The sequence below is a fragment of the Saccopteryx leptura genome, chromosome 10 (genome assembly GCF_036850995.1).
Source record: "Saccopteryx leptura isolate mSacLep1 chromosome 10, mSacLep1_pri_phased_curated, whole genome shotgun sequence".
Taxonomy (NCBI): Eukaryota; Metazoa; Chordata; class Mammalia; order Chiroptera; family Emballonuridae; genus Saccopteryx; species Saccopteryx leptura.
In genome coordinates, this window is record NC_089512.1 from 77,136,003 (window position 1) to 77,162,134 (window position 26,132).

The 26,132-nt window shown below is 44.6% G+C and overlaps 1 protein-coding gene and 1 pseudogene across 5 annotated transcripts in view; one reads left to right on the plus strand and one right to left on the minus strand.

The window, feature by feature from the left end:
• Positions 1 to 26,132, minus strand: part of PTPRG (protein tyrosine phosphatase receptor type G) — a 908,944-nt gene that overhangs the window by 395,831 nt on the left and 486,981 nt on the right. The gene's annotated exons all lie outside the window — the stretch shown is intronic.
• On the plus strand, positions 13,001 to 13,100 carry LOC136382679 (U6 spliceosomal RNA; annotated as a pseudogene).

The window sequence follows — 26,132 nt, forward strand, 5'->3', positions numbered from 1 at the left end:
AGGGGTTGGATACTGAGCTCAGTTTTACCGTGGCCTGAGGAACCCCCATGGCCCAGGTCAGAAAGGAAGTAGGCTCCACAGGCCTTGAGATCCAAAGGGAAATCTCAGCTAGAAATACCAATCTGAGAGTGCTCTTAGAAGAGATGGTAACTTCAGCCACTCCGAGGTTGCCTGGGGAGACAGTGTACAGAGGAGCGGAGAAGGGGCCTCCAAATGGATCCTTAGAGGAATTCCAGCAGTTACACGCATCTAATGAGTGACAATGATTCGACCCTTTTATCATTCACAGCCTTGATGTGGTTTAAAACGATGGCTTGTCACTCATAGATCACAAAGCTGCAAAGAATCCCCATTCACGGCTTAGTGCAAAATTGTCCACGAAAACTTTAAAATCCTGGCTGGCAGGCCAGGTGCCAAGAGGGTTCTGCAAGGTCAATGGCGGCTTTCTGGGACCCCTGGCTTGCAGTCCTCCCTGAGAACGCTAAGAGTGACCTGCCTGTCCTGAGTCTGAGCAACAGTGGGATTTTGATTCTACAACTTCTGATTTTGGTTTGAGTAATAACAATCAAACAAAGAAGACCTCATAGAAACAAACAAACAACAACTCTGAGGGTAACAGAGTACATGTATCCTGCAGATAGTGAAAAACCGGTGGTCAGTAAGCTGTCGCTGAGAAGAAATCCTTGCACACTGCCCTGCACACACCTCCTGTGGCTGTCTCCCAGCCAGGCCCCGGAACAGGTGCTGAGGTACGCAGAAAATGAACTGAGTTCTCTGCACTCTGGAAGGCCAGCGACAGGGACAGCAGTCTGGGGTGCATCCTACTGCTCAAGGGCCCAGACACAACCCTGGAAGAATTCCTACCACCACACAAGAGCACACATGTTCCTGCAAAGGCTGCCTGAGGGAAATGTGCAGCCTTGCTGTGATAGCTAGTACTAAGTGAAAGGATAGATTTCTGAAATAGGTTAAAGAAACAGAAATTTCGAAAAAAAAAAAGGACTATTATGAAACCAACCACACTAAAAGCAATAGTTTGAGGACATCAATAAGAAACCAATAAACATGAGCATCATACTTCTTAAATAGTTATAAAAGAAGCCTCATAAAAAATGCTGGACAGGCGATTAGAAATGACTGTCACTTCCAATCCTAGTCACTAGGACAGAGTTCAGTGGGAAGGGAGAAGACTTGTCTCCAACAGATGTGTCAGGAGTGGACAAAGACTCAAGGCTCCTACCTTCTTAGTGGACATGCATTACCACATCTGATCCCGATCGCTGTCCCTAAGAGCTAAGGGACAAGTCACAGCCTCTTGCACTATTTAGGAAAATTATTTTTTATCTAGTTCTAAGTTCCCTTGATGCAAATTCTGCAAAGACAGTGACCTGGGAGGGAAAGGTGGCCTGGCTTGAAGACACTTGGGTTCAACTACACAGAAAGTACTTAACCACAGCACAGGACAAAGGACTGTTGTAAAGCCTGTTCTTAAATATAAGAATGACTATGACTATATTATACAAAAAGCACCTGAACCCTTTCCAGTTTTTAACCTTTTATTAATAATTGAAACCTTTGAACCAATATCACATTTTCTGTGGCAGGCATAAATATGTTGAAATAATTATGAGGAGTGACTCAGCCAGTTCAGGTATGAACCAAGATTTCCTAGGTGAATGAATATGGTTCATTCATTTAATTTCAGCAGTCTGTACTTATCAGCTAATGACATGTTCCAAGATGTCCAGTGGATACCTTAAACTACAGACAGTACCAAAACCATCCATCTGTCTATCTGTCTATTTATTTATCTATCTATCTATCCATCCATATATCTATGTTTTTCCTATACATACATGCCTATGATAAAACTTAATTTATAAATTAAGCAATTTCACAGATAGCATATTTGTTCTTACCATAGATCTTAGCAACTACAACATATGATATTTTTTCTTTTCTGGTTAGGTTGAGAACTTTTCTTTCCCTTGAAAGGAAGCATGCAGCATGGACAGGCTGGGCAAAGGGGCAATTCACAGCCCAGGCGGGACAGAGCGGGGTAGCACGAAATCTCATCATGCTAGCGAGAACAGTGCACACATTAAAACTTACCAATTGTTTATTTCTAGAACTTTTCCAATTAATGTTTTTGGACCATGGTCAATGGTGGTAACTGAAACCATAGACCAAGAAACTGCAGGTAAATAAATGTTTTTTGTTTGTTTGTTTGCCATACCAAAGGCACAAGAGAGCAAATATAATCTGTCCCTAACACAACCATACAAAAAACAGTGCAGTTGGTGTTTTCTCAAAAACATAAATAAAAACAATCAAAAAGATGATTGCCACTCCTAAAGTTCTTCTTAGGGCTTCAAGCTAAAAAGAAATACTGACACTTCTTAGCCCTCCTTCAACCTACAGTTTCGTTCAGCATTCATTTCAATGAATACCGAGTCTGCAGGGAGAAAATGACAAGATACACCATCTGCAAGACTGGGACTCCCAGAAAGTCCCATAGGTAAGCAACAGATACAACATCTGCAAGACTGGGGCTCCCAGAAAGTCCCACAGGTAAGCAACAGATACAACATCTGCAAGACTGGGACTCCCAGAAAGTCCCACAGGTAAGCAACAGATACAACATCTGCAAGACTGGGACTCCCAGAAAGTCCCACAGGTAAGCAACAGATACAACATCTGCAAGACTGGGGCTCCCAGAAAGTCCCACAGGTAAGCAACAGATACAACATCTGCAAGACTGGGGCTCCCAGAAAGTCCCACAGGTAAGCAACAGATACAACATCTGCAAGACTGGGGCTCCCAGAAAGTCCCACAGGTAAGCAACAGATACAACATCTGCAAGACTGGGACTCCCAGAAAGTCCCACAGGTAAGCAACAGATACAACATCTGCAAGACTGGGGCTCCCAGAAAGTCCCACAGGTAAGCAACAGATACAACATCTGCAAGACTGGGACTCCCAGAAAGTCCCACAGGTAAGCAACAGATACAACATCTGCAAGACTGGGACTCCCAGAAAGTCCCACAGGTAAGCAACAGAAAAATACAACGGAGGCGTAATCTTCTGAAGAGAGACATAAGCAATATCGAGCAGGCACAACAGGAAACGGTGTGGCACTTCCAAGGATGCGAGAGAGGAGGAGCAGGGTGGGTGTCAGGAAACAGCACAGTTCAGTGCACGCCAGGGACTACCTATGGGAGCAGGTTCCAGAAGAGTTCTTCAATCCAAGCAAAGTCATCTAAGTCAGAATCTTACTGGGGATACAAAGCCATTCAGAGTATCTTAGAGGAGGGGTCCTGCTCACCCTTCCAAGGTTTATCAGATGAACTGAGATTGTCGTGGCAGTGGCTAAAACCAAAGGCTCAGGAAAAAAAAATATCCTGGTTTTCACTGCCTAAGCTGCAATTTGCCAGCCGTGGAACTTAGTTCCTTAACCTCTTTCTTTTTTTTTTTTTTTTTTTTGGTATTTTTCTGAAGCTGGAAACAGGGAGAGACAGTCAGACAGACTCCCGCATGTGCCCGACCGGGATCCACCCGGCACGCCCACCAGGGGGCGATGCTCTGCCCCTCCAGGGCGTCGCTCTGCCGCGACCAGAGCCACTCTAGCGCCTGGGGCAGAGGCCAAGGAGCCATCCCCAGCGCCCGGGCCATCTTTGCTCCAATGGAGCCTCGCTGCGGGAGGGGAAGAGAGACAGAGAGGAAGGAGGGGGGTGGAGAAGCAAATGGGCGCTTCTCCTATGTGCCCTGGCTGGGAATCGAACCCGGGTCCCCCACACGCCAGGCCGACGCTCTACCACTGAGCCAACCGGCCAGGGCCCTTAACCTCTTTCTGTCACAAATGCCTCCCATGTACAATGAGGACAATGTTGGTTCCAGGCAGTGTGAGCTGTGCAAAAGGTAAGACACACTTGCCTTGAAAGGCAAGTGGCACATGGTAAATGCTACATAAAGCCTCCCCTGAATTATGTATTTTCCCCCAACAATGTCTGACTCTCTTCTATATACTTAATTTCTAAAACTACTATCCTTATCAGACAGCCTGCATCAGATCCTCTCTTTCATGTCTGTGCCCCTCAAAACAATAAACAGCTAAGGAATCCTCATGTTACTACCAAAAAAACCCAAAACAATATCCCGTATTTAACTTTGCACTGCCTCATGTAAATCCTACTTTTCTCTCAGTTCCAAAAAAAAAAAAGCCCTATCACATCATTCTTTGTTGTTGTTGTATTTTGTTTTTGTTTTTATTAAGTGAGAGGTGGGGAGGCAGAGAGACAGACTCCAGTATGCACTCCAACTGAGATCCACCTGGCAAGCCCCCTAAGGGGCAATGCTCTACCAAAAGGGACCACTGCTCCGTTGCTCAGCAATCGAGCTATTTCAGCACCTGAGGTGAGGCAATGGAGCCATCCTTGGCACCTGGGACCAATTTGCATGAATCGAACCATAACTGTGGGAGGAGAAGAGAGAGAGAGAAAGAGAGAGAGAAGGGGAAGGGGTGGATAAGCAGATGGTCACTTCTCCTGTGTACCCTGACTGGAAATCGAACCTGGGACTTCCACACACCAGGCTGGCACTACCACTGAGCAAACCGGCCAGGGCCTTTTGTTGTTTTTAAAGTCATCAGGTTATTTTCAAAACAAGAAAGTCCTATGGGGGGGGGGAGGGGCCTCTAGCGAGACCATTTGAGCATTTGCATTAAAAACACCACATGTTAAATCATGGCATTATTTTCCTAGGTTTTTTTCTGTTATTGTTATTGACTGCCTTTGAGTCTCCGGAGTGTTGGCAAGTTGAACTCTGTTACTAAAAGTGAAAAAGAAATGTCTTTTTCTTTCCCTGACAGCTATATCCCCACTGTGACAAAGATAATCATAGACATTAACAGTGGTAACAAGCTATTAGATCATCAAGTCAGTGCTTCTTCCAGCGCAGCCAAAGCATCGAAAATAACACGGTATCATGACTGCATTCTCAAAGGTAAATACATTAAATCGCACTTCCAATTAACAGAAAGGCTCTTTACATCAATAAGCTAAATCCCTGTGCGCTGTATAAAATACTCCAGGTATCTACTGTCAGCCTCTTCAGAGGCAGTCAAACCTCGCTCCATCCTTCTTTTCTCTTTCTCTGATACACCCAGTCTCCTGTCCCCTTTGTTTTTACCACTCTAGAACCAGGCAATCCCTTTTCCCTTTACTACATCTATAGCAACCATCATTCCCTATCTGGAGTACATACCCCATTCTTGACCCCTCCAACAATAGCATGAAGATATAATAAGTTCAATGAAGAAAGGGTTTTGGAAGTGTTCTGGGTACTGCTGAACTCAAAGCACCTAGAATGATGCCTAGATAGAGTAGATGCTCAATAATTCCATGTTGAAAGGATGAGTGTACAAATGGATCAATGAATTAATGAATCACATTATCCTTCCTAAGTCCTTAGACAACAGGTGCTGTTCTAGCCTAGCAAGCACTCTGGACACACAGAGATCTTCTGGGGAATAATCGCCTCAATGCATACTTAGTCTTCCTGAAAAAGGCAAGCAAGGTGTCAGAACCACTGAAGAAAGAGGCAGGCAGATATGCAGACCGAACAGTTCAACACATGTATCCCCTAAATGCAGACAGAGGCTGGTCTGAGGATGAGACCTTGGGATATTAGGAAAAGGAGCTCCTGCTCCATTGGAACTGCATGCCATGGGGTAATTTTAATCAACCTGTAGACCAGGCGTCCCCAAACTACGGCCCGCGGGCCGCATGTGGCCCCCTGAGGCCATTTATTGCCCCCCCGCCACATTTCCGGAAGGGGCACCTCTTTCACTGGTGGTCAGTGAGAGGAGCACTGTATGTGGTGGCCCTCCAATGGTCTGAGGGACAGTGAACTGGCCCCTGTGTAAAAAGTTTGGGGACCCCTGCTAGAGACCACCATAAAAAAGGGTCCACGAGAAAGGAAGTAAACCAAGCAGACGCACATAAGGTGCACTCAAGCTGGGACCCAAAACTAGCTCCAGACTGTTAAATTATTGCAATTCATGAATTCCAGTATTTGCTGAAGTCGGCTGGTTCTGTTTTTTTGTTTTTTTTTTCATTTTTCTGAAGCTGGAAACAGGGAGAGACAGTCAGACAGACTCCCGCATGCGCCCGACCGGGATCCACCCGGCACGCCCACCATGGGGCGACCCTCTGCCCACCAGGGGGCGTTGCTCTGCCCATCCTGGGCGTCGCCATATTGCGACCAGAGCCACTCTAGCGCCTGGGGCAGAGGCCACAGAGCCATCCCCAGCGCCCGGGCCATCTTTGCTCCCATGGAGCCTTGGCTGCGGGAGGGGAAGAGAGAGACAGAGAGTAAAGTGCGGCGGAGGGGTGGAGAAGCAAATGGGTGCTTCTCCCGTGTGCCCTGGCCGGGAATCGAACCCGGGTCCTCCGCACGCTAGGCCGACGCTCTACCGCTGAGCCAACCGGCCAGGGCCGGCTGGTTCTGGATTTTCTGTTGCATGCTCCTAAACGAGTCCTAAAGGATATAAGTAACTCCTGGCTTGCATCTGCACAGCCCTCAATCTGAAGGGTTCCTAAGTGGCCCTGACACGCCTTCACAGCCTACCCTTTGCACTCGGTCTCAGTCTGTCGTTCCAACACTGCCCAGCACTGGCCAGAACTGTCGCTGCTGAACTTAATCCACCTTTGGATTGTGTTTGTCATATGTAAAATTCCACAGGTGTGAATCAACTGCCCAAGGTGTTATGAATTTTTAAACAATCATTCTATATACATTAAAACGATGCTCATTACAAAAAGCTTATCTCTTTGTGCAGGCCTACTGATAAGCATGGGATCAAAAGCCCACATGCTGATATACTTATGCTGGACTAATTATCCCAGTTAATAAAAGCACTGTCATTCTGGTCAGTCCACTTAAATGATTTTTAAAAGAAACCTGAGCCTTTTCTATAAAAAAAAATGAATCACTTTTGGAAACCTCTAAACTGCTTCCTAACTTAACCAGATCACATACTCCTCAAGAACAGATTTTAGCAGAACACTCCTTCTTTTATTAGGAGCTGTCATTTCTCATCATACCATGTCTAAATTTGTTCAAATGTTTTCACCAATTTGCAATAATTTGGTAACAGTGTTCTAGAAGAGTTAAAATATCGGAAGGAATGTGAATAAGATAACCTGCACATGTCCTACATAGTTAGTGCGCTTGTAAAAGTCTCTCAGAGTTGAAAGTAAACAGATGTCTTCAAATTTCTGCAAGAGAAGACAGTGGTGTCAAAGTAACACACTGACGGAATAAGCAGTACTGATTACCGAGCACAAGTATTCTTGTCCTCTCATCTACAAAATCAAGGCGGAGCTAAAACCCTGAGCAATAAAATATACCTGTGCCTGGCTTACCTAGGGGCAGCTTGCATCCACTGTAAACTCACTGCAATCTGCATGGTAGAGAACACTTCTGGAAGGTAGCAGCAGACCCAGTATTAATGACCCCACAGAACCAGATGGGATCGTGGGCCTGATAACCTAGGTCTCCAGGAAATCATTTCTAAATTAAACTTCTCACTGCTTCCTAAACTAATTCCGTTTCCGTTCCCAATTCCGGACCTGTCCAACATAGCAGGAATGAACAATTTTACTCATCACATTAAAACGTGTATTGTCTCTTAGCTTCTGCCACCTGTGGACTTACTCTCAGAGCCCAGGCTGGATTACATGCACATTTGGTGACAGAAAATCTGAAACTGACCTTCTGTGCTTTTATTTAGTGCTGGTGAAGGCGGAGCTGATTTTGGGATCACATGAGAAAGATGCAAAATTCTAATCCCAACTGCAGTTTAAGGACCTTCCAGTAAAATGGGGTTTTAATTTTGTGTTCTGAATATTTAGTAACTAAATCACAAATCCAGTACTCTAAGTAACAATTTATAGTTTGATACAAGGGAAGAAACAATCATAAAAATACAATAAATGAATGAATGATTCAATAAAAAACCTTGGCTAGACAGAGGAAAGCTCATTTCAATAATGAAGTATAATGACTTTGCTGCCTGAGAAATCGCTCCAGTCTGTGCTTCACTTCTCTGCTCTGCAGGATGGCAACAGTGACCCAGGCACCACCGGGCCTGCCCTCATGGTCTCTGTCAGTTTTAATTTTCATTCAGAGTTCTCCAGCCAGTGCCTGGGTACACATTGTGTGCTCAATGAAAGGTAACCCTTTTTAAATTAATAAATTTAGCAAAGTTCCTTGAATAAAGGAAACAAGTGCCTATTTACAGCATGCAACCAAGGTATCCCAGAGAAATCTGGGGATGAAAGCCTTGTGGCTCAGATAAGTTCGTGCAATCTCCCAGACGGGCCTCAGTTTAACATTTTCCTTCAAGGACGTTCAATGTCAGCTGAACAAAATGTCTCAACCGATGTCTGTCAAATTCTACAAATTTCCTACTAGATTAAGGTGGGAAGGATATGGGGACATAGTGGTGAGGGATGGAGACTTGAGTTGGGAGGGTAGTGAATACACAATACAGTGTACAGAGATGTGTTATACAATTGGGCACCTGAAACCTGTATAAAATTATGTTAACTAGGCCTGACCTATGGTGGTGCAGTGGGATAAAGTGTCGACCTGGAACACTGAGGTCGCCGGTTCAAAACCTTGGGCTTGCCTGGTCAAGGCACATATGGGAGTTGATGCTTCCTGCTCCTCCCCCTTCTCTCTCTCTCTGTCTCTCTCCCTCCTCACTCCTCTCTCTCTAAAAAATCAATAAATAAAATATTTAAAAAAAAATTATGTTAACTAGGCCTGACCTGTGGTGACACAGTGGATAAAGCGTCAATCTGGAAACACTGAGGTTGTTGGTTCAAAACCCTGGCTTGCCTGGTCAAGGCACAGATGGGAGTTGATGATTCCTGCTCCTCCCCCCTTCTCTCTCTCTCTCTCTCTCTCTTTCTCTCTCCCCCCCCCTCTCTAAAATGAATAAATAAATAAATAAATAAATAAATAAATAAGTTAACTAGTATTATACCAATAAACTCAATAATTTTTTTTATTTTTAAAAAAGACATTTCTGCTACTTTGTTTATAATTTGTTGACCAAGACTGTATACCTTTAATATGTACTGATATTATTTCTGTTTAATAGTCACAAACTGAACTTTGCTGCTCTGCTACCCACTGAGCCACACTTCTCAGAACTGCCCAGTGAGGAAGAGAAGAAAGAAAAATAGTCATTTTATAGGGGTCTTCATGACATACATTTGACTTCAATATAACTCCTGTCTTTCTCAGCAATAGGACTGCAGTCTATAGGACACATCTCAGGGAGAACTTGATGAAACACTACCTTACACCACAAGGGAATGTCCATAAGGGCTGGGGGGAGCCAGCTGGCCAAAGACGCCTTTTGATTTGGTAGCTACAATCATACAGAGACACGCTAGACCACACAACTAAAAACAAAAACTTCAACAGAGCCAGTCTATCACCAGCAATAGTACACCCCAGAGGAAAAGACTGTAGATTAAAATTGGAAAAAAAAAGTTGTTTCAAGATTACACGTTGGCAAGGCAGGGCCTGATGACTATCCCAGCCATTCCCTGATGAATTTGAAAGGCTTGAAATCACAGACAATTTGATTATAGTGTAACATGAGGCTCCCTTTTGAAAAGGGAGATTCAGTCTGTCATAAAATCAAACTGAGAAGGACTTAACTCACCTGAATGTAGTCTCAAGACTCATTGCAGCCACGTGACTGAGCTCTAAGAATAGAGTGAGAGGAAATGGTGCCAATGGCAGAAGCCTTGTAGTCATTTACCATAAACGATGCCACCCACACACCAGAAAGAATCAGGAATCCAATCCTATTTACAGGAAGCAAACAGTTATAAGATGCATCCTAATTATACGGACACTAATACTGAAAAAACTGTGCATCGTAAAATTCAGTGGCTCCCAACCCAGGGAGATTTTCCTCCCCAGAGGACATCTGTACAAGGTCTACAGAGATCGTCACAACTAGGAGGTGATACGCCTGGCATCTAGTGGGTAGAGGTCAAGGATGGTGTCAAACCTCCTACAATGGGTGCAGGACAAGATATAAGAGTGCTGAGCTTGAGAAACCCTGATACAACTAATGAAAGATGGTTACTTTGCATACAGTAAATGTAAAAACATGAGGTAACTTTTAGTGTAAGTGAACCACGGGAAGTGTAGAGACAGTTGCAGATTTGAAACAGCCGTTGGAAACCTTGAGTCTGCTTTGCTCTATCTCCAGACTGGGGACCGGGGATGACCTCCACCCCATCAGCTGAACGTCTTCTGCCCAGTCCTCTGATAGCAAACTCCTCTCACTGCACTCATGCTCTTTACAGGGCGCCCTGCTATGTGACTGGCATGAAAGATTTGAGGTACCCCATCAAGAGAATAAAATATTTTATGGAAAGGTGATGACAATGGCAAATCAATGACATGATGAAATCTATACTTTCTTAAAATTTACTAATTGTTCTATGTTCTTCAGAATCGCACAGGTATTGTAACCCTTTAAGGTAAGAACTATTCTATTTTATGTATCTTTATTAGCATGTATATATCAACATTTTCAGAAAGAAGGCACAGAACAACAATGTGCTTTTCACATGAGAATATTTTTGCATGTGGTGCCTAGATGTTGCAAAGTCAACCTTGTACATCTGGTAAACAGACCTGCTGTCAGTCACCTGACAAAAATTTGTATATACCGGTCCCAAAGCTCTAATTATAAATACTGGTAAACACTATTCTAGGAGCCTGAAGTGTCTACTTAAAGGATATTTCAATCTTTACTTTCTCTCATAATTTATGTTCAGGAAGAAAGCTTTCTATAGGTTTTATTATTTTTTTTTAATTATATATTTTCCAGTCATGGCTAGATGGCTCAAAGTAGATAGAGCATCGTCCCAGCCTACCGAGGTCACGAGTTCGCTCCCCCATTGTAGCATGGACAAGGAACAATCAGTGAGCGCATAACCAAATGGAGCAACTACGTGGAACAACAAACTGATGCCTCTCTCTGTCTTTCTCTCTCTCTCTCCCCCATCTCTCCGTATTTCTCTCTCAAATCAATCAATCAATAAATAAATAACATTTTATTTATAAAGGGACAGTTACAAAAAAATGTTTAATGGAGAAGTGAGACTTTCCTGATTACTCTCAACATTGAAATGTTGCAAGATATGAAAACCAACCATACATTCCTGTCAAGCTTTGGGGCAGTTTCTATGGTGTAGCAGAGATATAAGTAGTCAAGACCTGCCCAAGCGTGTGTGGAATACCTAATTCTTCTAGTTAACAGCTGTGTAATTGAAGCTAATTCACAAACCTCTCTGAACCTCAATTTCTTCATTTCTTAAAAAACTTTAAAAATTATAATAATCATGACTTTTCTCAAAGACAGATTGGGAGAATTAAGTAAAATATGTGAACAAAACTTGTACGGTACTTAACATAAAATGGACAATAAGTATATGCTGGGCCTGACTGCACCGGTGCTAATGAAGTCTGCAAACTCAAAATGCCCAGAGTCCATGAGGTAATAGGGTCAATGAAAATGCTTAATGATCTTGGTCTAATTTCTGTGTTGCCTTGTTTAAGAGTTATAGCAACAAATCAGGCATTTCACTTCTTAGGTCTCCTATTGGAAAAGAAACAGCACATGTATGGTGACAAGTATCAATTACTATTTGGTCTCCGAGTCAGAAGGCAGTAGGCACAGGAGCCGAATACAGCTATGGCGAGAGCACACAGCCAGATGAAGGGAACAGCACCAACCTGGCTATGCTAATTTTTGTCATGTTAGATAGTATGTCAAACATTTCTTTGAAAACAAAATGTAGTAAACCAACAAAGTGTCAGATAAACTGGTTAAAACCATATACACCAAGATGGCCAATTATAAAAATTCTCTAAGTGGCAATAAAAAAGGGGGTTGATTCAGCAAAAATGCTTATTTCATGACCCCCAAATCACAAATCATTGGCTTCTTAACTGATTGTTTAGTCTCATGAAAAAGCCCTTGTAGAGAATTACGATGAGAGTCATATATTTCAGGCACTAAGCTAAGCCCTTCACATAGATGAAACACGTTAGGTGACAATAGGCCAATGGTACCTGGAGTCATCTTTGATCCAAACAAGTTTGTCAGAAACAGCTTTTCCTTCCCATTTAGTCCACGAAGAATGTTCATTGCCCAAGAAGAACTATTAGCTGATGTTGGAGTCAGAAGGCCAATCTGCCTGGCTTATGTACAGAGTTACTCCCTCCAGACCCCATCTCTGACCACCATCTATACTGCTCACAAAAATTAGGGGAGATTTCAAAATGAATATGAAGTGACAAAAAAAAAAAAGCATTTGATTTTTTTTATTAAACAAGAACATCAGAAAAGCAAACATAGGTCAAAGTTGTTTGATTATGCAAATGAGATGAAAAACCAACTTTTATTTCATTTTTATTTCATACAAAAGGCTGAAAGTACTGGAGTATCTGCATGTTCCCTGATCCCCTAATTTTTGAGAGCAGTGTGATAACCATCTATTGTATCCAAAGAACTAAAAAAAACCAGCATAAAAGTTGGTCTCTGCCTGAGTAAAAGGTATAATCCTACTGGAAATGATCACCAATGACATGAGTATATGCCAAATCATATAAAGAAACAATTAAAACTGAAAGCAGCAATTCTGAAGTTGAAAAAAAAAATCTCAGAACTGTTTTTAGAGTATTCTTAGAGTTTTGAGATTAAGTTCTAAAGTCCAGCAGGGATCAAATGTCATTCATTCATGCAGGGCCTTTCCAACTGGTGGCCATAGCAACCTGTTGCCTGGGTGATAATTTACTCAATGTTTTCCTAGAAAATGACCTTTCTTTCTTAAAGTTAAAGAAGGTGTAAAGGAAATATCTAACACAACAATGTTAAAAACAAGTCAGTGAACTACTCACTTGGCAGCACAAGTACAAAAAGTTGGAACAATACAAATAAAACTAGCATGGCCGTGGGCAAGGATGCTACGCAAATAAGAGAAGTATACCATAAAGTTAAAAACAAATAGTGTTAAAGACAAAACCTGCATCCAGTCCAGACTTCACTCCATTCAATTCAAAAGTCTCTAGCACTTTCTTCTGCTCTCTCTCCCTCCACCATAATGAGCACTCCTCTGCTGCTGCAGGAAGCAGCCCATGGAGCCGCACACACAGGTAGTTCCAGGTTCAGAAACTCCTCCTCTTCATGAAAGGGCAAGCTAGAATTTTCTATTTGGCTTTCCAAAAGAGATAATTATGATTCCATAAGTGGCAAGTCAGCATTATCTGAACCCTTGGATCATAGCAATAGAATCAAGTTAAACACACTTCTCAAACTTTCCATGTTCTATTAATAAAAACAGAAGCCCATGATATCAGCAATAAAGATGGATCACTTTCTCCAAAAATGCAGCACTTTACTTTTGTTACATGCTTACAACTAAAAAAAAAATCTTAGAAAATCTTACTCAATTTCTCCATATTTGTTTAAAATTTTGCTATGACAACAGATTCTCATCCAGGTACCTTCTTTTGAGATTTCATTAAGCACTGGCTTTTTATTTAGGTTCAATCACTTATGACATTTTATGGGTTCTTAGGTATTTTTTCCGTTTTGTTGTGTAAACTCATTTTAGGAAAGGAGTGTGTTTGAGGTCTGCTTCTAGGCTCATTATGTCGTTATTGCAACGAGATCTGCAGTCCTAGTGTGCATAAAGTAGAAAGCTGCTTTGGATCAGTAAACATTTTATTTTTAGAAGTTCTCTTACTTCATAACAACAACAAAAATGCTTCCAAACACACTGCAAATGGGACTGCCAGCTTCTAGTCTGCACAGTATCCACACAATTGTCAAAGCCAGAAGTGAGAATATTGCAGCTAATTCAACTTTTGGTTTTGCCAGTAGCTTTGGAAATTTCTACATATAATGAGTGAAGTTAAACATTTACAGTCAACTTCAGAGCAGGCCATTTCCAGTAATTATTATTGATGTCTGAATTTAGTTTCCATTTATAGGAAAAGGGCTGTCTTTGCATTGGTGACTATGAGATTTAAAAACCTTTTACAAAATATTTAACACCCAAAGCAAAAATCTAGACACCAGGGACCCTGAACATTGAACGGTAAAAATGTTAACCAATGCTAATACCTATCATTCTCATTTGAGAAGATCTGTTAATTTCTTCTAGAAAAAATGGACAATTATAATAATTATTATTTTTCATTTTAAAGTCAGATTTATATAGAGTATAGAGCAACAGTACATATTTCATTTGACCACACCCCTACATGAAAACTGGTAACAGCTTTCATTAGCAGGTACTTCTGAAAGATTATTAGGAAAATATAACTATATTATAGAGAGCTGATGCTAAGTCAATTTTCTTTCTCTATTGGCTTTTACAAATTCCTCAGGAACATCTAAAATAGAATTTAATTCATAATAAATTTCAATTTACCTAAAACTCCAGGGAAATATATTATATATGAAGCATACCAAAAGTCTTTTTCCAGATCAGAAAGTCTCTAATTTGCAGCATAAGATGATGCAAATACTTTCTTAAAATCCATTTTTCAAAGTTTATGGCCATACAAAAAAAGTATATCCACCCATATCATGTGGTTATCCAAGCAAATCTCAAAAAAAAAAAATTAATAGTAAAAACAAAAACACTGGAAAAGGGAAGATGGAAAAAATATTCAGGAAAAAGAAAAGTACTGAAGCTTTGTTACAATGAACCATTAGGATTTCTTTCACTATAGAGAAAAATAAACTGTAATTAAAAAGATCAGTTTTTAAAGCCTTTACTAAGATAAGACAGATAACTTCAAACACAATCTTAGAACAGTGGGAAACTCTAAATCCAAACAGCAGGAAAAGGTAGTACCTGGTTTTAAATTCCAGTAAAAGCGACCTGGGCAAAATTCTTTTCTGCCTTAATTCAAAGGAAAGGGGGAAAAATCCAACCCAAGATCAAATGAAGAATTGTTCTTCCTTTTCATTTACAGCTTAAAAGCTTCTTGGAAACACCAGTAATCTGTCAGAAAGTGTGAAAAATTATGCTTAATAGATAATCTTAAAACTTAACTCAAAAGATGTTAATAAATACACTGGAGCATGGTGGTAGGCAACAGTGACAGCAGTTCGATGAGTACAATGCTCTCCTTTAGCTGTCACCTGTTATCAATCTAAAAATGTGATCACTGTGACTACATGTTTCTTGCTTGTAAAATAAGTAAGAAGCTGTGAAAATGTTTCCAAGTTTCCAGGCCTCAGAAAAGACAGTAGAGAACTCAGAAAGGGGGACTTCCTCAACTGCCTCATCAGAGGCAAAGCTGCTTGTGAACTTTTAAGTGTTTACTCAGAATAATGGACATATGATCAGTTTTAAATCCTCCACGAGATAAGGGTTTTTCAAATAGTTTCTAAGACCCTGGATCCAATAACCAATATATACAGACGATTTGGGCCAGAATCTGGTTTAGTTTACAGGGACTGGATCAGCACGGCCAGGACATGAGAAGGTAGCAAGCCTTGCACCAGCTCCCTCAAGATTCAAGGCAAGTGCTCAACAGTGAGAAGATCAGGGTAAAAATTCAATGGCCGGTAATTTTCTATGAAAAAGAACTAGAAAGGAAGCCACGTCTGCTGGGCAGACTCAATCCCTCTACTTTTTGACACTCACAGGTGAGGTCTCCTCCAAGACTCACCCCTTTCAGGAGAGGCAGTTTGCAACTAATAGGCCCTGAGTGCTTTCCTTTATTCCATTTCTCAGTGAAGCGACCTGACAATGATGCACCTTCTTCACAGAAGTTACCGTATTTCCTCACGTATAAGACACACCTTCCCCCTCCCCAAAAAATCCGGGGTCTAAAAACTAGGTGCATCTTCTACAGTGGTTGTAGAAGTGAGGCATTTCAAATGCCATAGATGGAACTGAGGATGAGGCAGTATATGAAGACAGAGATTCATCATCAGACACAGATGAGGACAAGCTAATGGATGGGAGTTTTGACAGTGATGAGGAGTTGTATGAATTTTATGGTGAATTAAACTTGAGTTCAATAACTTTATGTAATACATTTTTTTCCACAAATTTTGGACCCCAGAATTTAGGTGTGTCTTATACATGGGGAAATACGGTACTAGTTTAGCTCAAAGCCTGTCCTGGGACTGTTTTAAAAGAAAGCCTCAGCTGACCTGTCCACTGACCTGCCAGCTACCTGTGAGGCTGAAGAGCTTTGGAAGTGTATCTCACTTTTCTGAATTCCTCCAAGGATCAAGTTTGGCTTCTAAGAGAGAAATCGTATTCCTTCACATGGCTTTGTGAAGGGGACGTTTTTGCAGTTGTTTTTTATAAAGTAAAACCACAGAAGGGATTTCTTCCTTATTATCACTTCTGATCATTTTGTTCACGTGTCAGCTCTGAGTAAGACACAACTCCCACCTCCAGAACTTAAGGCTCTGAGACATAACCCAGAACCCTCACTGTGTTAGCAGAATCCAAGTGTGACATAAGATAAGCAAAAATGCATGATTTGAGCAACAGAGCTGCAATGGAAATGAGGCCTTTTGAACCTGCAGCTCTCCACTTAGGCCTCCTCTGTGCCTCCAGCACACAGGGCCCAGTTCTGTTCTGATCGGGTGTGTGTGAATACACATGCTCCCAAGTGCATGTGGGGAAGGGGGATGCTGTATCTATTTTCAGGCTTTCATTTGTAATGACTCATTTATTTAATGGACACTAAACGATGATGCAAGCCATGGGGTTCCCTGGTAAAAGCAGAGCTCCAAAATCACAGTGAATACAGTAGAGCTTAATGATTGCTCAAGAGAGTTAGGCCTGGATTCAGGCTTTCTGGTACTGATTCTCATCTCTGAATAGGAAAATTGAGCAAGATACTTGTGTCACTTAACCTCAATTTTCTTGAAGAAGATGAAAAATAGTACCTACTCCAAAGGGTTATTAAATATTGTTTTTTATTGATATTTAGACAGTTAATTTTAACGGGGTGACATTGATCAATTAGGGTACATAGATTCAGAGAAAACATCTCCAAGTCATTTTGACATTTGATTAGGTTGCATACCCATCACCCAAAGTCAAATCTTCCATCACCTTCTATCTGGTTTTCTTTGTGCCCCTTTCCTCTCCCCACCCCCTCCCTCTCCTCCCCCCACAACCACCACACTCTTGTCCATATTCCTGAGTCTCAATTTTGTGTTCCACCTATGTATGGAATCATACAGTTCTTAGTTTTTTCTGATTTACTTATTTTAACAAACAAGCAAACAATCCAATAAAAAAATGGTAAGAGGACATCAACAGACACTTCTCCCAGGAAGAAATACAAATGGCCAACAGATATATGAAAAGATGCTCATCTTCACAAGCTATTAGAGAAATGCAAATCAAACCTACAATGAGATACCACCTCACACCTGTAAGATTAGCTATTATCAACAAGACAGGTAATAACAAGTGTTGGAGAGGCTGTGGAGAGAATGGAACCTTTATTCACTCTTGGGAATGTAAAGTAGTACAACCACTATGGAAGAAAGTATGGTGGTTCCTCAAACAATTGAGAATAGAACTACCATATGACTCAACAATCCCTTTGCTGGGTATATACCCCCAAGACTCAAAAACATTGGTACGCAAAGGGTTATTAAATATTCTAAATTAAGTACAGTACTTAGAGAACGCTATCCAGGTCAGAACAAGGGTAAGGCAAGGGTGGATAATATTAATATAATTTTGATATACATACTTAATGTAATCAGCATCTCTTTAGATTAGAGACACCTTGTACATGTGTAGAGAAAAAGACATTACAAAGGGTAAGGGCAGCCTGACCAGGCGGTGGTGCAGTGGATAGAGCGTCAGACTGGGATGCAGAGGACCCAGGTTCAAGACCCCGAGGTCGCCAGCTTGAGCACAGGCTCATCTGGTTTGAGCAAAGCTCACCAGCTTGGACCCAAGGTCACTGGCTCGAGCAAGGGGTTGCTCGGTCTGCTGAAGGCCCACGGTCAAGGCACATATGAGAAAGCAATCAATGAACAACTAATGTGTCACAAGGAAAAACTGATGATTGATGTTTCTCATCTCTCTCCGTTTCTGTCTGACTCTCTCTCTGTCTCTGTAAAAATAAATAAATTTTTTTAAAAAAGGGTAAGGGCATCTGAGAATGAAGGCAGGCAAAAACTAGACAACATCAGCTCTGAACCCGGTGGTCAGAAAGGACCCCTACATTAGTGCTATCACACTACGAGTAGTGCAAAATGCACCACTGACTCAGCTACTCAATGTGCCTGGACTCTGTAGTTTGTAGAGAAGGGTCAGGAAAGTTCACTCCTTACTTAATTTATTGTCTATTTCTGGTGGGGCAGCAGGGGATGGGTACGTGTGCTTGTGCATATCTGTGCCACTTTGTGTCAAACAGAAAAGAAGATGCAATGGAGAGGTTGGAGGAGACAGGGTGCCCCAAAAAGCTCACAAAGCAGAATACTTCCTGTCCATCTGTTACGTGCAAAACTGAGAAGCTATGCTCCATTATGTAGATCACACTATAAAAAGGAAAATGAGCAAAACCAGAATGTGCCTGGCGGTGAAGCAAGTATGAGGAAAAACATGAACATATGAAAATGTACAATAGTTAAAAGATTTTGGGTGCTGGGCCTGGTGGTGGAAGGTAGGAAGATGCAGTTGGAAACTGTCTTCAAAGTAATAAAGGCCCAGTCCTTGGGCTGGGAAATGGGTTGTTCTGTATACCCCGAATACAAAGAAAAGCCATGAGAGGGAGATGAAAGGGATGAGCATGGAACTCAGAAAGTTGCAAAGATTAGATGGGCTCCATTTTTTTCACTGATTTGCCAGCCACGGTATCTGAGCACTCAAAAACACACACACACACACACACACAAAAACAAAAACCAACAAACAGACTCCTCATGGTGAGATTACAGCCTATCTCAACTCAATTGACAAAAAAAAAAGTAGAATCACTAAGTTTTACCTGGGCCAGTGGCCACCCAGCTGACGTTTGCCAGATTCCCTTGCATCTACATGTGCATGTGTGAGTAAATTCTGATCAATATCAGCATGTATAGTCAAGATACTTGTTTTCAAAGGGAATGGGACATAGCCTCAACTTCCGCTTGACATCTTCCAGGTGCTCACAGAGCAGCTTTTATGGCAGGAGCTAGAGTTCTCATCGGAGATCATCAGAGTGCTTTGGGTGGTGAGTAACAAGACAGAAGGAGCCTGGCTCTGCATACTGCCCCTCCACAGGCACTAAACTGCCTGGGTGCAGACTATTGCATAAGAATGAGAATCACCAGATTATTTAAGCCACTATTACTTGAGCTACTGTTATAGCAGATGAACAGGATTCCAAATACACATGCTTACAAAAGTTCTTTGATTTGTGAATGGCAGATCAGTATTAGAAAATCCAGTCTCAGAGAAAATACAAGAATATAATGCACTTTGTAGATTACTTAAGCTGGCATCTCCAGAGGCATTCTGACATTCATCAGAATATGCAATGTCAGTGATTCAAATTCTAATTCATATATAATATACACGGGTGCGTGCGCACACACAGAACTTAATGTGATGAGAGCTGTTAATAAGACTAACAAGCATTTTCTTTTTACTCTAGGATATACAACTTGGATACACTGAGAACAAAAACACCTACCACTAAGAATCAAAACTCACAGTAGAAAAAATTAATTTTCTCACATAGCAAGACAACTTATAACTGCATCTTTGAGTCCGTAAAACATTCAGGCACAAAAACACAGGTGTGGGAGTGAGTGAGCGCCAGACCCCCAGCCTGATCCATGTGTGGCTCCCTTACAGAGAGGAAATCTGCTTTCCTGGGCTTGAGGGCACAGAGAGCTAATGGGTTGAATTTCCACAGTGGAGACTATTGTCAAACTGGCTGATCAATGGATTAGATGCTTGATAAAATGCCAAATAAAGAAAAGATTGGTATCAATGAGGAGACAAGGGTGAAATCTATTAGATTACCTCTTTGCTACTGGTGAGATACAGTCTGAAAAGCACTCTCAAAAATATAGACAAACAATGGGATGAAAACAGCAACAGCACGAGATCTAAGACAGCACTGGAGTAGGGGGTGCTGCACTCACTGCCACCCAGGACAGAGATGGAATCACAGCGAGATCATAGACAGCACTGGAGTAGGGGGTGCTGCACTCACTGCCACCCAGGACAGAGATGGAATCACAGCGAGATCATAGACAGCACTGGAGTAGGGGGTGCTGCACTCACTGCCACCCAGGACAGAGATGGAATCACAGCCAGATCATAGACAGCACTGGGGTAGGGGGGCTCACTCACTGCCACCCAGGACAGAGATGGAATCACAGTGAGATCATAGACAGCACTGGGGTAGAGGGGCTGCACTCACTGCCACCCAGGACAGAGATGGAATCACAGTGAGATCATAGACAGCACTGGAGTAGGGGGTGCTGCACTCACTGCCACCCAGGACAGAGATGGAATCACAGCGAGATCATAGACAGCACTGGGGTAGGGGGTGCTGCACTCACTGCCACCCAGGACAGAGATGGAATCACAGTGAGATCATAGACAGCACTGGAGTAGGGGGTGCTGCACTCACTGCCACCCAGGACAGAGATGGAATCACAGTGAGATCATAGACAGCACTGGAGTAGGGGGTGCTGCACTCACTGCCACCCAGGACAGAGATGGAATCACAGTGAGATCATAGACAGCACTGGGGTAGGGGATGCTGCACTCACTGCCACCCAGGACAGAGATGGAATCACAGTGAGATCATAGACAGCACTGGGGTAGGGGGTGCTGCACTCACTGCCACCCAGGACAGAGATGGAATCACAGTGAGATCATAGACAGCACTGGAGTAGGGGGGGCTGCACTCACTGCCACCCAGGACAGAGATGGAATCACAGCGAGATCATAGACAGCACTGGAGTAGGGGGTGCTGCACTCACTGCCACCCAGGACAGAGATGGAATCACAGTGAGATCATAGACAGCACTGGAGTAGGGGGTGCTGCACTCACTGCCACCCAGGACAGAGATGGAATCACAGTGAGATCATAGACAGCACTGGGGCAGGGGGTGCTGCACTCACTGCCACCCAGGACAGAGATGGAATCACAGTGAGATCATAGACAGCACTGGAGTAGGGGGTGCTGCACTCACTGCCACCCAGGACAGAGATGGAATCACAGTGAGATCATAGACAGCACTGGAGTAGGGGGTGCTGCACTCACTGCAACCCAGGACAGAGATGGAATCACAGCCAGATCATAGACAGCACTGGAGTAGGGGGTGCTGCACTCACTGCCACCCAGGACAGAGATGGAATCACAGCGAGATCATAGACAGCACTGGAGTAGGGGGGGCTGCACTCACTGCCACCCAGGACAGAGATGGAATCACAGTGAGATCATAGACAGCACTGGAGTAGGGGGTGCTGCACTCACTGCAACCCAGGACAGAGATGGAATCACAGCCAGATCATAGACAGCACTGGAGTAGGGGGTGCTGCACTCACTGCCACCCAGGACAGAGATGGAATCACAGCGAGATCATAGACAGCACTGGAGTAGGGGGGCTGCACTCACTGCCACCCAGGACAGAGATGGAATCACAGTGAGATCATAGACAGCACTGGAGTAGGGGGTGCTGCACTCACTGCAACCCAGGACAGAGATGGAATCACAGCCAGATCATAGACAGCACTGGAGTAGGGGATGCTGCACTCACTGCCACCAGATGGAATCACAGCGAGATCATAGACAGCACTGGAGTAGGGGGTGCTGCACTCACTGCCACCCAGGACAGAGATGGAATCACAGTGAGATCATAGACAGCACTGGGGTAGGGGGTGCTGCACTCACTGCCACCCAGGACAGAGATGGAATCACAGCGAGATCATAGACAGCACTGGAGTAGGGGGTGCTGCACTCACTGCCACCCAGGACAGAGATGGAATCACAGCGAGATCATAGACAGCACTGGGGTAGGGGGGCTGCACTCACTGCCACCCAGGACAGAGATGGAATCACAGTGAGATCATAGACAGCACTGGGGTAGGGGGTGCTGCACTCACTGCCACCCAGGACAGAGATGGAATCACAGTGAGATCATAGACAGCACTGGGGTAGGGGGTGCTGCACTCACTGCCACCCAGGACAGAGATGGAATCACAGTGAGATCATAGACAGCACTGGAGTAGGGGGTGCTGCACTCACTGCCACCCAGGACAGAGATGGAATCACAGTGAGATCATAGACAGCACTGGGGCAGGGGGTGCTGCACTCACTGCCACCCAGGACAGAGATGGAATCACAGTGAGATCATAGACAGCACTGGGGTAGGGGGTGCTGCACTCACTGCCACCCAGGACAGAGATGGAATCACAGTGAGATCATAGACAGCACTGGAGTAGGGGGTGCTGCACTCACTGCCACCCAGGACAGAGATGGAATCACAGTGAGATCATAGACAGCACTGGGGTAGGGGGGCTGCACTCACTGCCACCCAGGACAGAGATGGAATCACAGCGAGATCATAGACAGCACTGGGGTAGGGGGTGCTGCACTCACTGCCACCCAGGACAGAAATGGAATCACAGTGAGATCATAGACAGCACTGGGGTAGGGGGGCTGCACTCACTGCCACCCAGGACAGAGATGGAATCACAGTGAGATCATAGACAGCACTGGGGTAGGGGGTGCTGCACTCACTGCCACCCAGGACAGAGATGGAATCACAGTGAGATCATAGACAGCACTGGGGTAGGGGGTGCTGCACTCACTGCCACCCAGGACAGAGATGGAATCACAGCGAGATCATAGACAGCACTGGGGTAGGGGGGTGCTGCACTCACTGCCACCCAGGACAGAGATGGAATCACAGTGAGATCATAGACAGCACTGGGGCAGGGGGTGCTGCACTCACTGCCACCAGATGGAATCACAGCGAGATTATAGACAGCACTGGGGCAGGGGGTGCTGCACTCACTGCCACCCAGGACAGAGATGGAATCACAGTGAGATCATAGACAGCACTGGAGTAGGGGGGGCTGCACTCACTGCCACCCAGGACAGAGATGGAATCACAGCCAGATCATAGACAGCACTGGGGTAGGGGGTGCTGCACTCACTGCCACCCAGGACAGAGATGGAATCACAGTGAGATCATAGACAGCACTGGGGTAGGGGGTGCTGCACTCATTGCCACCCAGGACAGAGATGGAATCACAGCGAGATCATAGACAGCACTGGAGTAGGGGGTGCTGCACTCACTGCCACCCAGGACAGAGATGGAATCACAGTGAGATCATAGACAGCACTGGAGTAGGGGGTGCTGCACTCACTGCCACCCAGGACAGAGATGGAATCACAGTGAGATCATAGACAGCACTGGAGTAGGGGGGGGCTGCACTCACTGCCACCCAGGACAGAGATGGAATCACAGTGAGATCATAGACAGCACTGGAGTAGGGGGTGCTGCACTCACTGCCACCCAGGACAGAGATGGAATCACAGTGAGATCATAGACAGCACTGGAGTAGGGGGTGCTGCACTCACTGCCACCCAGGACAGAGATGGAATCACAGTGAGATCATAGACAGCACTGGGGTAGGGGGTGCTGCACTCACTGCCACCCAGGACAGAGATGGAATCACAGTGAGATCATAGACAGCACTGGGGTAGGGGGTGCTGCACTCACTGCCACCCAGGACAGAGATGGAATCACAGTGAGATCATAGACAGCACTGGGGCAGGGGGTGCTGCACTCACTGCCACCCAGGACAGAGATGGAATCACAGTGAGATCATAGACAGCACTGGAGTAGGGGGGGCTGCACTCACTGCCACCCAGGACAGAGATGGAATCACAGCGAGATCATAGACAGCACTGGAGTAGGGGGTGCTGCACTCACTGCCACCCAGGACAGAGATGGAATCACAGCGAGATCATAGACAGCACTGGAGTAGGGGGTGCTGCACTCACTGCCACCCAGGACAGAGATGGAATCACAGTGAGATCATAGACAGCACTGGAGTAGGGGGTGCTGCACTCACTGCCACCCAGGACAGAGATGGAATCACAGTGAGATCATAGACAGCACTGGAGTAGGGGGTGCTGCACTCACTGCCACCCAGGACAGAGATGGAATCACAGCCAGATCATAGACAGCACTGGGGTAGGGGGTGCTGCACTCACTGCCACCAGATGGAATCACAGCGAGATTATAGAACAGTCAACCTAAATAACCAACTGAAGACTAGATACAGAAATCCTATAACTAAGGATTGATAGAAAAGGCCACATCCAGACTGGTAGGAAGGGCAGAACGGCGAACAGGCTGAGCCCTCTCCCACGGGCTGCAGCTGAGAGCCCAGAAGGATTTCTCAGCTGCAAAGGTTCCCCATGAGAAGCACAGAATCTCAGACCTGTGTGAGACTCCTCAGCCCAGAGGAGCAAAGCCAAGAGAAGATGCCCATCAATATCTGGGTGTAACAATCAGTGGAAATTCTGTGTGCAGGGGAGAACCACTAGTCTGCTAGCGAAACAAGTGCTTTCTTTGTAAGGTTGGTGGATAATGGGGGATGGTCACGTGGGGAACTCAGACCCGCAAACTTTGGCTAGGACCCCCCACAACCAAGCGCGCCAAAAGAGGCTTCACAGGAACTATTTGGAAAAAAGCGACCGTCTACCAGCCAGTGGGATTTCACCACGTCATGTTAGCTCGACTTCCCTAGAGGGACCCCTTTAAATATCTCCCATGTGGTTTAATCCAGGCAACTTCCCTGGCCTCCATCTTATCTCGGGGACAGGGAACCTTGCCGGGCGGGATGAGCACTCTGTACTCAAGAAAGCCATTGCTATTCCACACTTGGTGGCTCCGAGCCCTCTTCCTTCCTTCTCGGCAGGGAAAAATACCTTACTTTTTGGTGTCGAAAACCCAGGAGGAGTAGAAGTCTGCAAGGACTGCTTCTCTTCCTCATCCCCTCCGAGAAAGAACCAGGAGAAAGAACCAGGATCTCTGACCTTCCACCCACTTAGGCGCACAGTGCAGTAAGTCCCCTGCCTCTGCCTTCCTCTCAGTTCTTTCCTCCAAGATTCCCTGTCCAAAACCGTAGCTACGTCAGGGAAGACTTTTCCATCCGAGTGAGCGTGTGCTTTGGAGACGTCCGGAGCACATCCACTTTACCTTTTCCGTCTGTGGCCAGACCTTGAGTTTTTAGGATGCTAATACTCAAATCTGACCACTCTGAGGACTGAGGGCGGCTGTGGGGGCACAGGAATCTCCCTCCCTAAAGAAGAAGAAACTGTTCTTCTTCTCCGCTGTGGCCAGGCCACAGAACCCACTGAATTAGCCTCCTGAACGAACTCTCGGTGTTAACACCCTCACCAATTTAACTATCACCAAAAAAAGCTGGGAACTGATTGGAGATCTCTTACATATATAGCTTCTAATTATTTGCGCACCTGTCCTTAATCTCTGTGCCGCCTGTTCCACACCACACAGGCCAGAAAAAGTTTCTGGCCAGAGAAACCTCACCTAAAACCTCCACTCCTGATCTTTCCTTCTCTGCGGACTCCCAACTCTCTCTCCCTCCTGTCTGACCCCCGGGGGCATCCCTCTCTCGGGACTTTTCTCTGCTCCCTCTGCAGACCTCTTTTGTGCTCGGGTCTCTTCCTTCTGAGAGCCCCCTCCCCTCCCTTCTCAAAAACCTGTTTCTTATTCACCACTACCATCTCTTTCTCCTCCCCTGCTGGCCAGGGGCCTTTCCCTTCTCCCTTGTGTTCTTTAACCCCTCCTCCATCAGGCCATTCTCAGCCTGGCATTGGCTCTTACACCGGTTTTCAGGATGTCCAACCCCAATTTTCTTGAAGGAAATTTTGGTCCTGTCCTTCCTTTGGTTCCAGTGTCTCCTGCGGGATCTGGATGCTGTGCTCCCCACGAGCTCCCCTCCTCTTATTCCCAACCCCCAAACCCCTATCCAGGACCT